Here is a 15,687-nt window from a genome sequence, read left to right on the forward strand (position 1 = left end):
TCAAAACATTTTTCATTTCTTCATTTTGAATAGCAGCCAAGTGGTATCACATTACCCATTTTTTTTTCTGGATTATTTCCATTTCAAAAAGCCCAGTTACTCTCAGATCAAGTAAGCTCAAGTTTACATGTCCAAAAACATACACAACCAAACTATACACATTGACTTACCACAACACATAAATGCACTAATTCACACTATTAAAAATAACAGCAGCTCTCATGTCTGTTGAACACCTGCTATATACAGGTGTTCATGCAGACATGGGCAAGGCATGTCTGTATGAACATGGGTGCCTTACATGAATAATCTCATTCAAATTCCACATCAGCCCTGTGGGATAGGTATGATTATTCCCATTTTATAGAAGAGGAAACAGAAGCTCCATGTAAGTGACTTGCCCAAGATAATATAGTTAGTTAAATGGCAAAACCAAAATTCAAACCTAGGTTTATCTCCCTATAAAACTCATGTTTTTCCCACTATACCATGCAGTGTACTAAATGAAACAGTTTCCTGTATCATTTTGCTGTAACCCGTAGCTTCTGAAAAGTATCAACATTTAAGATTTTTTTTTTGTTATTGATCTCTAGGCATGGTATTGAACAGTGAAGTTTTGGTAATACTCACTGCTTCCCCTTCCTGCCAAACAAAATGCATTTACTCTACCCCACTCCCAGCATAGACTACTTACTTTAGTGTTAGGCTTATTTTCTTTTGCCTTCAATAACTTTTGTCCTCTTCTCCAAGTCTGAACATAATCTACCATTTGTACACCTCCCTCCTCAATAAAGCTTCCCTTGATCACTCTAGTTCATGCTAGTCTCTTTTTTATCTCCTCTTGGCTTTCAATATCTTGGACTTGGCAATTGACAATTAATTTAACAAACAGTTATCTAATATCTAATATCTACTATGTATCAGGTATTATGGTAGGTGCTGGGGATTCAAAAACACATGGTCGTTGTCCTCAATGAGTTACCATCAGCAGCAGCATTCCAATCATCAGCATCATCAACATTCACTAATCTTAATGACCTCCATTAACATTATTTGTTGCACACTTACTAAGTGTTTTACATATATTGCCTATGTAAATGTATGAAGTAAATATTGTCTTCATTTTATAGTTTGATGGAACCAAGGCTCAAAGACTTTATACAACTTGTTCAGTCCTGCACAGCTGGTATGCATAAAGTTTAAGATTGGCACTGGGGTATGTATGAGTTCAAAGCTTAGACTCTGAGGACGTTATTATTTTGCCTTCTTAGTAGGCAATTATAGTACCAAGTGGGCAATTACAGTGCCACTGGGTGAGTCTGAAGTTGGAGTGTGCATGGCTAAGTCTTCGCTACCCACGGAGCTCTAAATTTTAAAAGGAAGGAACAATGGCATTAGCTTCTTTAATGAGACCTTGACAGTCCCTAAAACCCAGCCTGGATGATATTGGCCTTTCACTAAATACATGTTGAATTATCCATGGTTGGATCTCAGAAAAGTAAGGTTTATGCACATTTATAAACCGTAAAGGCACAATAAACACAGGCCATTATTTTGTAATGGTGTTGTTCAGTTTATTTCATCACTCGTTAATTCAAATGTTTATTGAGCAACTACCAGCTTCTGGAGAAGAATGGCTTCTCTAACTGTTGAGGCCACAGTGGTAAGAGGGCTGGACTGTTGCCACTCTATCAGGGTCATTGCCACTATGTGATTGAAACTTGGTGTTTGGTGAGGAGGATAGATAAATCTACATTCAAATACAGTGATTTGATAAATTCTTTCAAAGAATGAGCAAAGCTCTATGAAAGCACTTAATGATGCTTGCATAGGTCAGGGAAAGTTTCATTAAGACGATATTGGAGCTGAGGTCTGAGGATGAAGATAATCTTACTAAGGGTAGAAGGAAGGAGGTCCATCTTCTATGTACGTGTGGAACTGAGCAGACACATTTTAAGAAACTACAGGAAGTGTGGTATTTGTGTGTGTATGTGAGTGTGGTGGGTATTGAAGGGTGACATGAGGAAGCAAATGAGGCTTGGGGAGTTAGCAATTAGGTCATGAAGAGTTTTATATAAATATTTAGGAAAATTTGTCTTTATAGTCATTAAAATCATAATTCCTTTTTGATAATCTAATACAAATCTAAGAATACTTTTCAGAGCAAAGCTCACATATACACATCATTTTTATTATTTAAAGTAGAATTATAAATTTCCTGAGGTTCTTGGGGTCCTGGAACTGGGGTTAGAACACCCTGAACGGAAGATGGGAGGCCTCTGAAGTATTTGAAACAATGGACTTGAGTTTAGAGCATGCTAGCTCTGTAAATGTATGAAGTAAGTATTGTCTTCATTTTACAGTTTGATAGAACCAAGGCTCAAAGTGTGGTGCATCATTTAATGAAGGAGACAATAATGTAGGTGAGGAGATTTCTTAGGAAGAAAGATAAAAATGATGAGAAAAGCAGATATTGGTATATAAAGGGAATGTCATCATCATAATATTTTTCAATTCTGCAAAGCATTTAATAGTCTTCTATGATAGTCTTGTGAATAAAATAGTGAAAGTTGTGTGGATCATAGTCTTGCCAAGTGAATTGACAATTAGATAAATCACAATATCCAATGAGCATGAATCAGTAGCTATACATCCATTGCGAAGGAACTCTCTAGTGGATTATCTCAGAGATTGGTCCCTAGTCTGGGCTCTTTGGTGGCTTGGATGAAACTGAATAAAGTGCTCAGAAATGGCACATGGTAGTGGCTAAGAGCATGGGATTTAGCATCAGACATACCTGGGATTGAGTCCTGTCTCTGACACTTGTTATCTAAATGATCTTTGGCAGGGATGATGTCATGATACCCATTTTGTAGGCCTGTTCTGAGGATAAAATGAGGCAAAGCATTTAGCACCGCGCTTGAACCATAGTAAGCACTCAGTAATGATTAGCTACTTTTATGATGATCATCATGGCAGATTCATTAAAAGTGCTAAAAATTTTCTTATATTTTTGAGGTACTGAACTGGAACTTATAAGAAAAATATCAGCAGAAACAAGTGTAAAGTTCTTATATATCAAGGTTTAAAATTAATGAAACAATTGTGATTTGGTGAAAACTTGCTTGGTAGAAGAATATGTGAAAAAAAGCACCTGGAGGTTTTAGTTGATCATCAATTTTCTATTGTTGAGTTCTAAACATCTTGCCTAGCTTGGGCTATATCAAAGGATGAGTAAGAGACACATCAATAGAAATGATGGTCGTAGTGCTTTTTGTTTGCTTATGTGCTTTGTTTTAAAGCTCGCAGATGGCAATTGGAACACACAACCACAAGTCAAAGACCACACTGTTCAGTGTAATGATACACAAGGCCATCTGTGGCATGATCAAGACCCATTTCTCCTTACCCACCTCCCCCATGCCCCCCAACAACAACATATCCTCTAGCTATGTTAACTTCTGGGCAATATAGTCCTTATTGTAGAACTGATCAATGATGCCAGGGAAGCAGAAACACAGAAAACAACAAACATTTAAAGAACCTTCTTATCTTTAAGGATCCAAAATTTACAACCCTAATTTCTTCACATCCCTATACATTGCAATTGATATGCCATTTTGTGTTTTACTTTTTCCCACTTACAATATTCCTTATTGCTATTTGGTCTACATATCATTTTCCACAACTATTTGTTATTCTACAAACATTATCCAAATGTTGAACCACTTCTAGATAGCAATCTAAATCCATCTTTGTTTAAACTGGTATTGTGTTCCTCTTTTAATTTCCTTAAGATGTAATTTATTCCTACAAAGTAGAATGACCAAATCAAAAGGCAGATCAATGTTTAATTGACAAGAATACCAGGTATTTTGCATAAAGATTATACTCAATAAAAATGATATGAGTAATAAATGAATGCTTTCATCCCCCCGTAGCACCTCAGAGAGTTTTTGTTTAGTAGCATTATTGGAAAACAGGGCTAAAACCAGAAAAGTGTCCAAGATAATGAGAAATTCAAGCCTTATGGCCTAAGAAGACTAAGAGGGGCCTGGAAATTTTTTTCTAATAACTGAAATAATATTAACAGACAGCGACTCTGGAGACCAGAGTTCAAGGCTATAGATCTGCAAGTTAAGAGCTCTGTGGCCTTGGGGAAATCTCTTAACCTTAGGTGTTAAGGTTCTCTCAATCATGAAATGAAGGCAATAGACTGCATAATGTCTGTGTTTTAAGATTCTATGATTTTAAGTTGTCTATAGGCATTTAGAATTTTTACAGTAAGAACAACTTTCTAACAGAAAAATAAACTGCCCTGAAAACAGCATAACCTCACTGGAGATTTGGGTGGCTCTGTCATATTTACTGAGACACTACCATGTACAAGATGGTGAGGACACAAATATGTAGTCTTTCAGGAAAAAAGACATATGGAAAACTAAATAACAATAATGTATGCCAACAAGAGATTAGGTAAGACAATAGTTCAAGTGACATCATTATGGGATTATTTCACTGAAAGATTAATTACCAAATGAGTGGTATAGCAGATGCTATTAGTTGATTTAATAAAGGAAACCTGGACTCTAGAGTCATATAGACTTGGGTGTGAATCCTGGCTCTTTGGCTTACCATCTGTATGTCGAGGGACAATGTATTTAAATCTCTCTGTAATCAGTTTCCTCATCTTAAAATGGTATAAAGATAGTATCAATGTTAAAGGCGCATGGTGAACATCAAATAGGATAGCATTTGTGAAGTACTTAACATGGTATGTACTTGAAAACATATGACTAATATTATTGTTTTTGTTGCTGTCATTTTTGTCAGGGTGAGCTTTATTGAGGTTGTTGAATTAGAGTTGGTTCTTTGAAGTTAAGTAGGTTTTTAGGCAGAAACAAAGGGAGATACAAAACAAATAGAATTCTTCACTGAGCATGGAGTTAGCGTAGAATTCTTTCAGCTTCCTTCCATCACTAAAATTCTACCATATAATCTGCGCATGTGTGCCTAATTTTTCACATATCACATAGGTGGCTATTATATTGATTTTGGTGGCTTGATAATACTTGTGTCAATAGGAGATAAAGTTGGTTGAATGCATGTTTATTTTATTCAAATAAACAAATTATTTGAATAATCATAATTAATTTATTAAAATATGAGTTCCTGTAATAATTAGACATTGTGCTAGGTGCCGAGGGATACAGAGAAATGTATGAGGCATATCCTTCCCCCTATGGAGTTTATTGTATAAAAGGGGATTATAATATTAACTACAAATGAAACACTATATGAAGTTAGAGAACAGTTTAATATTATATTTGTTATATTATTGCTGTTAATAATAATTTACAAAGAATTCAATGGAGGCAGTATTTATTGACATGGATTTTATGTCTGTCCTTCAATAACAACAAAAATCAAACACTAATATGGCTTTATGTTCTTTGTACACTGGAGTGTACACAGGTTAGGTATCATTATCTCTAGCCCAAAGTAACTCTGCTGGTAAGTGGTGAAGCTGAAATTCAGTCCTAGATTTTCTGGCTCTCTTAATGGTAATTGTAACAGCAATGAAAATTTATATCTCTTACTGCATACCAACCACTATTCAAAGGACTTTACTTATATTAATTATTAATCCTGGTAATAAGGTAAGTTTATGAGTGCTATAAGGTAAGTAGCATTCTTGCCCTTGTTTTACAGATGAGAAAATGGAGGTTTCAAGAAATTCAATAGCCTTGCCATTGTCACCTGGCAAGTAAACAATCAAAACAGAACTGTGATGCAAACCAAGCACTGACTGACTCTGGATGCCACCCTCCTCCCTACTTTGCTCAAGGAGCATAGAAGTCAGGAGAGAGTTATTTTAGGAACCTGATAACGTGTTTGTGATACCCCCTAGAAGGATGAGTTGCTGCCATTAGTCTCCGACAAAAAAGCATCTCCAGAGTACTGGGAAGCAATTGACATGCACACTTTGAGGGGGTTCTGAGGAATGGAAGAGGGCACAGAGAGTCACCAGTGTGTGACTGTGTGTTTTCTGAAAGGCGGTTTTCTGTGACTCTCATTACCAAGCAAGGTCACACAGATGTACACATGTAGACAGCCTGAGACTAAAAATAATTTAAATTCTTAACAGCAGTATGACATCTGACATCTTTAAAAGATGAGGTCCTTAATTTATGAAAGCATTTCATGGGGAGACAAATGAAAAATGAACGTGGGGAAGGAGAACAGACTGTATATGTAAGTGTTTAAAGAAGAGAGACTTTTTAGAAGAGAAAGAAAAAATTAGAAAAAAAAGAGGAAAGAGAAAAAAAAGCAAAATGCACAGGTACAGAAATTGAATACAAGTATAAGAAGGTTTCCTTTATAAATAAAGGAGTGTTTACCTCCTGAGTTTAATCAGGTTGCCTCCTATGCACTTCCGCCAATCATGTGCAGTGAGCAAGCCTGCGTTCGGGCAGGCCAGTCTCCCCTTCCTGTGCACTTTCTCCATTTTCCGTATAATCTCTTCCACTTTGCAATGTTGAAGTTTAGCACTTTCTGTCATCAAAGCCAGCTCATGAAGACAACGTATTTTCAGTTGTTTTTACATTTAATATGAATTTATGTCAAACTAGTGGCTCCCTCAGGGGTGTTGTAGCATTTGTCACAAAATTAACAATAAATGGTAGTATCTTTTATGTAATGTGTTCAAATTCTGTGCAATGATTCACATGTGTTATCTCCCTTAATTTGCACCACCATCTCACCAAGTAAGTGCTATTTTAAACGTCTCTTTCTTACAGATGGGGAAAGCTAGAGTGCTTAAGTAACCTGCTTAAATTCAGATAACAAATGCCTGCAATAAGGAGTCTAGGATGGTGTCAGAGGGTGTAGGCTTCAGTCTTGACTGTGCTTCTTCAATATTTGACCTGAGCTGGTCAATGATTCTAGCTTCACCTCTGTTAAATTAGGACAATAATACCAGTGCTCTCAATCTTATCCAAGGAAGGGTCTGCACCACTAATGCCAGATGCCATAAGAGCTGCATATTTTACCTTCTCTTCATCTGAGGTTGGAAACAGTCACCCCGAAAACACAATCTGAAGCATGGGCAGCAGGAGAGAGTGGTCTGATTTGTTTAAAGACTGTCCCCATTTTGCAGGCTATCAGGCCAAACAACTGCCCACCCTACCAGATCTGCTGCAGGCAGGAGGCAAATGACCCTTATGCCCAGGGATGACAATGCAGGGATATAACCAACAGATGGAGACATCAGAAAGTCTCAGAGTGCATAGAAGACAGACAACGCTCCAGAAGATGTATGAAGCAGCAAAGAGTGAAAATTAGACTAGCTTTTTCTTTAAAAGCTGATTATATTAGTTAGAATTAGGAAAAGATAAATGAGACCCAATTCTACAGTAATTTATAGAATATGTTATACATAATGCAGTGGCAAAGGGAAAGAATGTTGGAAAGAGATTGAATTAATTTTGAATCTGGGTTTTACCCTTACCCTGTGACCCTGAAAAATTACCTGACCTCTCTGAGTTTCAGCTTCATCACATTGTATAATGAAGATAGTACCTTTTACAGACATTGGGAGGATTAAATATGATGATATAGGATGTTCTATGTTCTTGTTATTTGAGGATAGTCAATAACAGAGAAATCATTTAACAATTAAGGTACTTTAAATGGATACTAAAATTTCATAGTACATAATGATAGAAAGGTTTGATTAAGATTCTAAGCTGTCATAAACTAAAGTTGTGAAACGATCTTTTATTAACAAAGTTTAAGCTACATTAATAATTGAGTTCTTGGAATTAATAAAAATATTTGTGTTGATATTTTTGGGAAGGGTATATTTTTCTGATAAAATTATGTTAATAGCTTTACACACCACCCAAGATTTAGGTTTGGCTTTGATTCAGGATCATAAATGGAGCCATTATTGCAGAATTAACTGAGAGTTTTATACATTATTCTAAGGGTCTCTCAGTTTCTTGTCTTTCTTTTGAAGTGGCTCTGATGTAAGCTTATGTTTTTCCCTCTTCTTTAGTAATTAATAATTTTAATTTCTGTGAAATTCTAAACTGACAATGACTTTAGGTGTGATGAAAAGCTTTACATCATCAGTTTCACTGACTTCATGGAATCCTATATCCTTCCTAAGACTGGCAATTTCACTTGCAATAAATATGCACTGTATTTGCATGGTATATCCATTGTTTATATGATCAGATGTTTATGGGAAAATTTATTGGGTTCTGCATTCATGTAATGGGTGGAGATGGACACTAGTGTTAATTTGGGAAAAAGTGTATCAGAATGAAGACTAAGGTTATAAGTAAATACTTTCATGTTGCTGTGGTCTCTGCTTGTCTTCAGAATCCAGTAACTGCAAGGTGACCAATAGTGAACACTGGGACAAAGAGTTTCATTAGTTTATGTAAATTACAGTACCTGACACACAGTAAAACTCGATAACTTGGCAGCCATTATCATTAGCAGTGAAGAAGAATTTGCCTTACAGTCATGTCATGTAACATACTGTTTCAGGCTCTCCTCAGCACCAGATGCATTTAGTAAATGAGGAAATGATAAAAAGAAATGTAGAAATTCTTTCTATATAGTTCAGTAGAAAGAACTGTATCATGAGAGCTTAACTTGAAAATGTAAGTATGCTCCTGTGACATTGTGAATCTTAGCTGAAGTGATGATTAATAAAGTTACTTTTTTATGATAGCAAAAACTTTTCAAAAATGTTTAGGATAGGTTTGGGAGAAAAAAAGTCAAAATAAAGTTACTACATATAAATTTTTAATTTTTTCCCTTTTCTCTAAATCTTGGAATATTATGATTGTAGTTGGCTTAGATTATATAAAATGTTATATAAAATATATCATATATGTGTGCAAATTGTGTGTGTGCATGCTGCATATAAAAATCTATCTCTATGTAATGTTTTCTTGAGTGTTTTGATAGTCTTATACTATCACCTAATCTAATTAATAATAATGCTACGATGAGAACTGAAAGAACATATACTTTCTGAATTCTGGGGACTGTGCTAAATGTTCCACACGCATTCCCTTATTAAATCCTCACACTTTTAAGAAAGATGTATTGTTATCCCCATTTTACAGCTGACAAACTGAAGCTTAAAAAAGTCAAGAAGCTTCTGTAAGTGCTGCCTTGGCTTCTCCTGTCCTGAGGTAAGTAGCACCAATTGACCTGCTGAGTGAGAATACAGAGGAAAAAGGGCAAACCTCAAAAGGGGAGGAACAATATTATTGAGCACTTGCTATGAGCTAGGTACTGTCTTTTATGCTTTACACATAGTGCATCATTTAATTATGACTACAACCATGTGTCCAGATAGGCATTACTACATATTATAGATCAAGAAACTGAATCTGAGAGGAGAGAACTGTTTACCCATGTTTTTGCAGCCAGTAAATGGTGGAGTCAGAATTCAAATCCAGATTCACTTGACTCCACACTTTTCCATATAAGAGCCCCATAGGCCTCGTCCTTACCCATGGTAGCACTGGGTGAGTTATCCTTGCTACATGCTTTTCAGAGTGCTACATGTTCTCCTTCATGAAAATGAGGAAAGTGTACTTAAGAAAGTCAGTTCTCCAATGAGAACACATGGACACAGGCAGGGGAACATCACACACTGGGGCCTGTCGGGGGTGGGGGGCTGGGGGAGGGATAACATTAGGAGAAATACCTAATGTAGATGATGGGTTGATGGGTACAGCAAACCACCATGGCACATGTATACCTATGTAACAAACATGCACGTTCTGCGCATGTATCGCAGAACCCTGCGCATGCATCCCAGAACTTAAAGTATAACAGTAAAGAAAAAAAACAAACAAAAACAAACAGAAAAAAAATTCGAATGATTGATAAACATGCATGGATGCCCAAAATAAATAAATAAATAAATAAGAAAGTCAGTTCTCATAGCGTAGAACTGAGAGTACTGGATTTCTGAGTATGTAAATAGGATTAGAGTTATTTCCAGTCTTCCTCTTCATAAGTCTCTGCTCACTTGCCCTGGTTATATATGTATTTCATGTGCATATATATTTTTTTGCTTTTCAAATTCTGCTCAGTCCAGGAACATACAATCAATTGACATTTTTCTTCATGTTTTGTAGAGAATTTTTCTTCAACCTGGGTCTTTGCCTAGAGCACCTAAACTGTCATCCAAAATTGATGCCCAATTGAATTAACTTCCTAAAATGTTTGACTCAGAAAATGAGAATATTATACTTGCTTTTTATTATCCAAGTCAGAACACGTGTATTCAACAAAAATCCTATTGTTAAATATGAACATAAGACAGAAGACAAAGCCATAATACAAATGAAAGAAAAGTGAATGTACACTTGCTCAAATTGATTTTCTCAGTCTAAAAACTTAGGATTTTCTTTGTCTTAGTATGAAGACTCATACAGCCAAATTTTAAACACTTTCACATAGACAGTGGTGAGAGTTTGATCAAGCATCGGAAACAGCCAGCTATGAAGAATATGAATAAATATATCAAAAGCTAATTTATGTAAAGCACTTGTATACGATGGCCGCTGTGCCGAACACATTACATGCCTCATGTCTTCTAATCTCAAAACATCTCTTTGAGGTACACTCTTTTAAATTAAATCTTAGTGAAATTAAATAACTTGCTCAAGGTAATTTGCTCTATAGTAAGTAGGGGAGCTGGGACTGAAAACCAGGTCTAACTTCCATTGTATTCTTAAACCCTGCCCTGTGTTAAAGATGTTTGCCCATACATCCTAGGAAGTTGTGATCCGAGATCTAGCTGCAGGCATGGCATGCATTCTCAAAGCAGAAGTATCACCCCAAAGGGGGTAAAAATTGGTTCTTTGGGGAAGGTGAAAGAAATCTTACTTGTTAAATATATAAGGCACACAAATATACATATTGCACATTACCAGATGTACAGTACATCTATGATATTAGAATTCGACTTGGGGAGCAATTAGGGAAAAACAAGGTCTAACAGAGGCTCTCTGGGCAAGGAAAGAGGGATAATGAAAAAAAAGTTTGAGAAGCACTAATCTACAGGCTTAAAAGGGCCAAAGATGTGAATGCCCCTGGACAACTCATCAACTCTCTTGGAAAATTAACAGTCATCTACCAGACTATGCAACTGCTGGTGGGAGAAACTGTCACATTCTTTGGAATCTAAGATACAGAATTTTGAAAGATGAAACAAGTAGGTTACGACTGACATGCATCCTAAAGGAACACTCAGGTGCTATAACTGTATCTGTCAAAAATTTCTTGTTGACTTTCAAGGAAATTATTTACTTTGCAATAATTTATAAGTAAATTCTGGAAAGCTAATGCAGATAAAATTCTGGAATTTTTGATGTGTCACAAAATTAAACTATCAATGCAAAGAGTATAAAGAGGTCAAGGTTATAAATATGTGGTATAGAAAAATCATCATGCCACTATGATATTAATTGTAACTGCTGATGGCCAGAAGTGATTCAGATGTGTCTGCAGATTCTGAATATGAAATAGATTTAGGCTCAGTTTCTGATGGTTATACTGAAGATAGTGGCCAGCACTTTGTCTATTATTATTGGTTAGAAAAAAAATGCTTTTCTACACTTGACAAAGTTTATTTTGTGCCCAAAAAGTTGTGAAAACAATGGAGCATACCCCAGTGTATGGCTTCTTGGGATCAAGTAAATGCAGCACACATATTTGTGTGTGTATGTGTGTCCATGCGTGTGTGTGTAGATACATGCAGACAGGGTTTCATCAAGAATTTTCACCAAAACATCAAAAATGTTATTTCTACTACTCTCTGAATAGTGTGATTTTGGGGTGATATTTACTCTTTTATTTATACTTTCCCATATTTGAATTTTTAAAAGTAATAATATGCTTAAATTAATGTCATGATCACAATAAAGCCAACTGTGAGCTATTTGTAAATACTTTGAAGTGTCAAGGGGAATATTAGCGTATGTTAAAATAAAAGGATGCATAATTATACACTGTGTGATAATATAAACTATACATGCACACATGCAGACTCATATTCACATGCAAAATCTCAGAACTGAAAAACATCAAAATGATAATAGTGGTCATCTACAGCTATTTGATTATAGATCTTTTTAAAAATACCTTTCTGTTTTTCCAAGTTTTCTATAATGTGTATGTGTTACTTTCATATTGAGGAAAAAATATAAGTACATATTGATAATTACTTCGGAATTTTAAATATTGAGATTTCTACATTTTTCCTTTCTTTTTTCTTTTGTCATCTTTACATTTATTTATTAAAGAGAAAAGATAATATTTAGATTAAAATATCAACTGTCATAAATATTTATTATAATATTTATTAAAATATGTATATTTTATATTATATATAAATGTGTATCTCTATATAAATTATATGATATATATTTATTTTATATATAACTATTTTATATTATAAATATATAAATATATTTTATAGTATAAATATTTATTTATAATATTTTACATATTATATAATATATAGTTTGTTTTATGTATAGTATAAAATATATTCAAAATTAAAAATATTTGATGAAAATGTGAGATAAAGGTAATAAAGATGAGTGACCAAATTAAAATAAATGGTTTGATAGCAAGAAGCAAATTATAACAAAAAAATTTCAGATTTTACCAAAAACAGTAATTCATTAAAAAGAAGAAATAAATTGTGAACCAAAGTAATGAAGAAGTTTTTTTGTTTTGTTTTGTTTTTGTTTTAATATAACTGGAATTCAGAAACATTTTGTTATTTATTTATTTATTTTTAAATTTTACTTTAAGTTCTGGGATACATGTACAGAATGTGTAGGTTTGTTACATAGGTATACATGTGCCATGGTGGTTTGCTGCACCCATCAACCCGTCACCCAGTTTTTAAGCCCCACATGCATTAGGTATTTGTCCTAATGCTCTCCCTCTCCTTGCCTCCCAACTCCCGACAGGCCCCAGTGTGTGTTGTTCCCCTCCCTGTGTCCATGTGTTCTCATTGTTCAACTCCCACTTATGAGTGAGAACCCATAAGTGTTCTTTTCTTGAATGGTTTATTTCTTTTCTTGAAGTGTTTATTTCTTGAATGGTTCCTTGCAGTTACAAATTGGATGCTGGTAATTTTGAGCACTACTGAAAGTTATTCCCCCAATGGGACTGATAAATATGATTGGAGAAGCAGGAAGAATGCAGTCTGCCATTGTTTGACTGCCTGAAAGCCTGCTATTTGAGCTGCTAGTTTCATAGCAAATGGGCTGTGTGTGAAGTCCAAAAAAAGGCAAAAACCTAAGGAAAGGAGTAACTGACATTAAATAACTCATGCTTCCTCTCCCTAGATTCATTTGCCACAGTGATGATTGCAACTTTTCTGAAACATCCTTGAACAATTAATATTACCCTTGGGACACTTCTCCAGAAAAACCTCTTATGTTTTCTCAGGGCATATTTCAATTCTCTGAATCAGATCTTAGGGGAAGTCATGCTGTTATTACTCTGAATAGAAGACTAAGAAACACAGTTGTAAACACACACAGCACACGCTGCCTGTGTGAATATGCGTCAGCAAGAAAAGAAGCCCCAAGGCCATATTTACTTGTGTCCTGGTGACTTGGTACAGCAGAGTCAGCAGAAGAGAACACAAAGTCCATGAAATTTTTTTGTCTGCTGACAGTCCACGCTGTAGCAGAAATGATTACACACACAGTGCAAAATAGTTGAAGACATAAAAAGGTTAAAATCTTAAGGACAGTGACTTATGTTAATGCCTTATGTTAATGTCTCTCAGCCAATCTTTGATTTAATAAATGAAGCAATTAATATAAAATTCTTAGCACATGTCTAGCACATATTAAATATTCATTAATACTAATTATTACCTTAGGAAATGATTACTTTTGAATAGTACTTTATAGTTTGCAAAAGCCTTTCACAAGTAATTGTCTAAAATTTGTTTGGAGTATATGTGGTGCTGATTAAATATATCCACAGCAGACACGTAAAAAGGCTTATAAGTGAGAGATTCTCCTGAGTCTTAATAAAATCTCTTTGAATCACTAGTATACTTTCTTCATTCATTTATGTCAGAGGTTAATAAGAAGAGTATTTTGAAATAGGGTAGGCAGCCAAAGTCTGTGGACAGCTCTTCTCAAAAGACATAATAGAAACATGCTATAGAGGTCATCAGCCAGCGATTGCATGTTGAAGGCTCAGAACCATCCAAAGATGAAGCAGTTCCCCCCTGGAATTCTCAGCTTCTCCATTCTTTTCTCAGGAAGTTTGAAATTATATGTCAAATCGGCAGAAATGCTATGATTTACAAATCCTTTAATAAAAGAGAGGATAAAAGATTTTCTGCCACATCTCCCATCAGTGTTAACACAGAACCCCCAGGAGTACACTGGCAGGCAGACCATTAGTCTCAACAAGTCAGCTTTAATAATGGGCTCTGGTAGAGGCAAAGGGTGTACAGCAACACAGTGGCATGATGCTTCCAAATCATTTTCTTGCTCCATACCAGCAGAGAAAACACTGCTTATCATCCCTGCTGACAAGGAAGGGAGACCATGTAGCAACTCTCAGCAGAATCAAATTGTCAGATTTTTATGTGGAAGAAGACAAGAATGCCACAACTGAAACTTTTCCAAAGCAGGCAAGAGCTAAGTAAAACACAGCCATGTTACAAGCAGAGGATGCATGAAGTTGGACAACAGTGGCTTATATTTGAGTGCTTTGCATGCACTGTACCCAGTGTTTGACTTTAATCTTGACCACAACCCTATGAAAGAGGTGCCATTATTATTCCAATTTTCAGAGGAGGAAACTAAGTCTTAGAGAGGTTAGGTAACCTGCCTAAAGTCACACATCGTGCTGAGGTTATAACTAAGATCTAGAAGGCTTATTCCAGAGCTCACGCATAAACGCATACACACACTCACACGTACACACACACAGAGTTCTTTTTCTCTTTATATAGTGATATGAAATATTTATGATATGCCATATATCATTCATATTCCATATTTCATATATATCATATACAAAAACATTATATATCATATATGAAAACCTATGATATATATCATATATGAAAACCTATGATATATATCATATTGTAGGTTATGATCATATATAATATATGATATAGATCATATGTAAAAAGTGATATAGCTGATATACAATATATAGTATGTATGCTATATCAGTATGTCAATATATCATACATATGATATAGAATATATGTGTGATACATATCATATCATATATATGATATATATATTCCATATCTTTTTCTCTATTATCTCTATGTGTGTGTGTGTGTGTGTGTGTGCATATGTATGTATATGTGTACTGAGGGCAAATGGATATGCATTAATTGAGGAATCTTTCTAATACTAGGATAATACCAAGCATACCTTAGGTTAACATTTACATATCACCTAAGATTTTCTATTAGACTCTAACATAGCAACATGTTATATTGCTTCAAAGTAGAGTCTATGTAGGTATAAATATTGCTCCCGTTTCTTCCATCACCCTACTAGAACATTTTTGCAATTCTACCATTGCCTTTGCTACAGGATGCTTTGCATAGGAAGTGCCGAACTCTTCTCTTTCTTCTAT

General features: G+C 35.1%; 1 protein-coding gene across 42 annotated transcripts in view; it reads right to left on the reverse strand.

Moving 5' to 3' along the window:
* SGIP1 (SH3GL interacting endocytic adaptor 1) overlaps positions 1 to 15,687 on the reverse strand; it is a 211,336-nt gene that overhangs the window by 25,398 nt on the left and 170,251 nt on the right. The window lies entirely within an intron of this gene.

The sequence above is a fragment of the Pan paniscus genome, chromosome 1, assembly GCF_029289425.2.
Source record: "Pan paniscus chromosome 1, NHGRI_mPanPan1-v2.0_pri, whole genome shotgun sequence".
NCBI classification, from domain to species: Eukaryota; Metazoa; Chordata; class Mammalia; order Primates; family Hominidae; genus Pan; species Pan paniscus.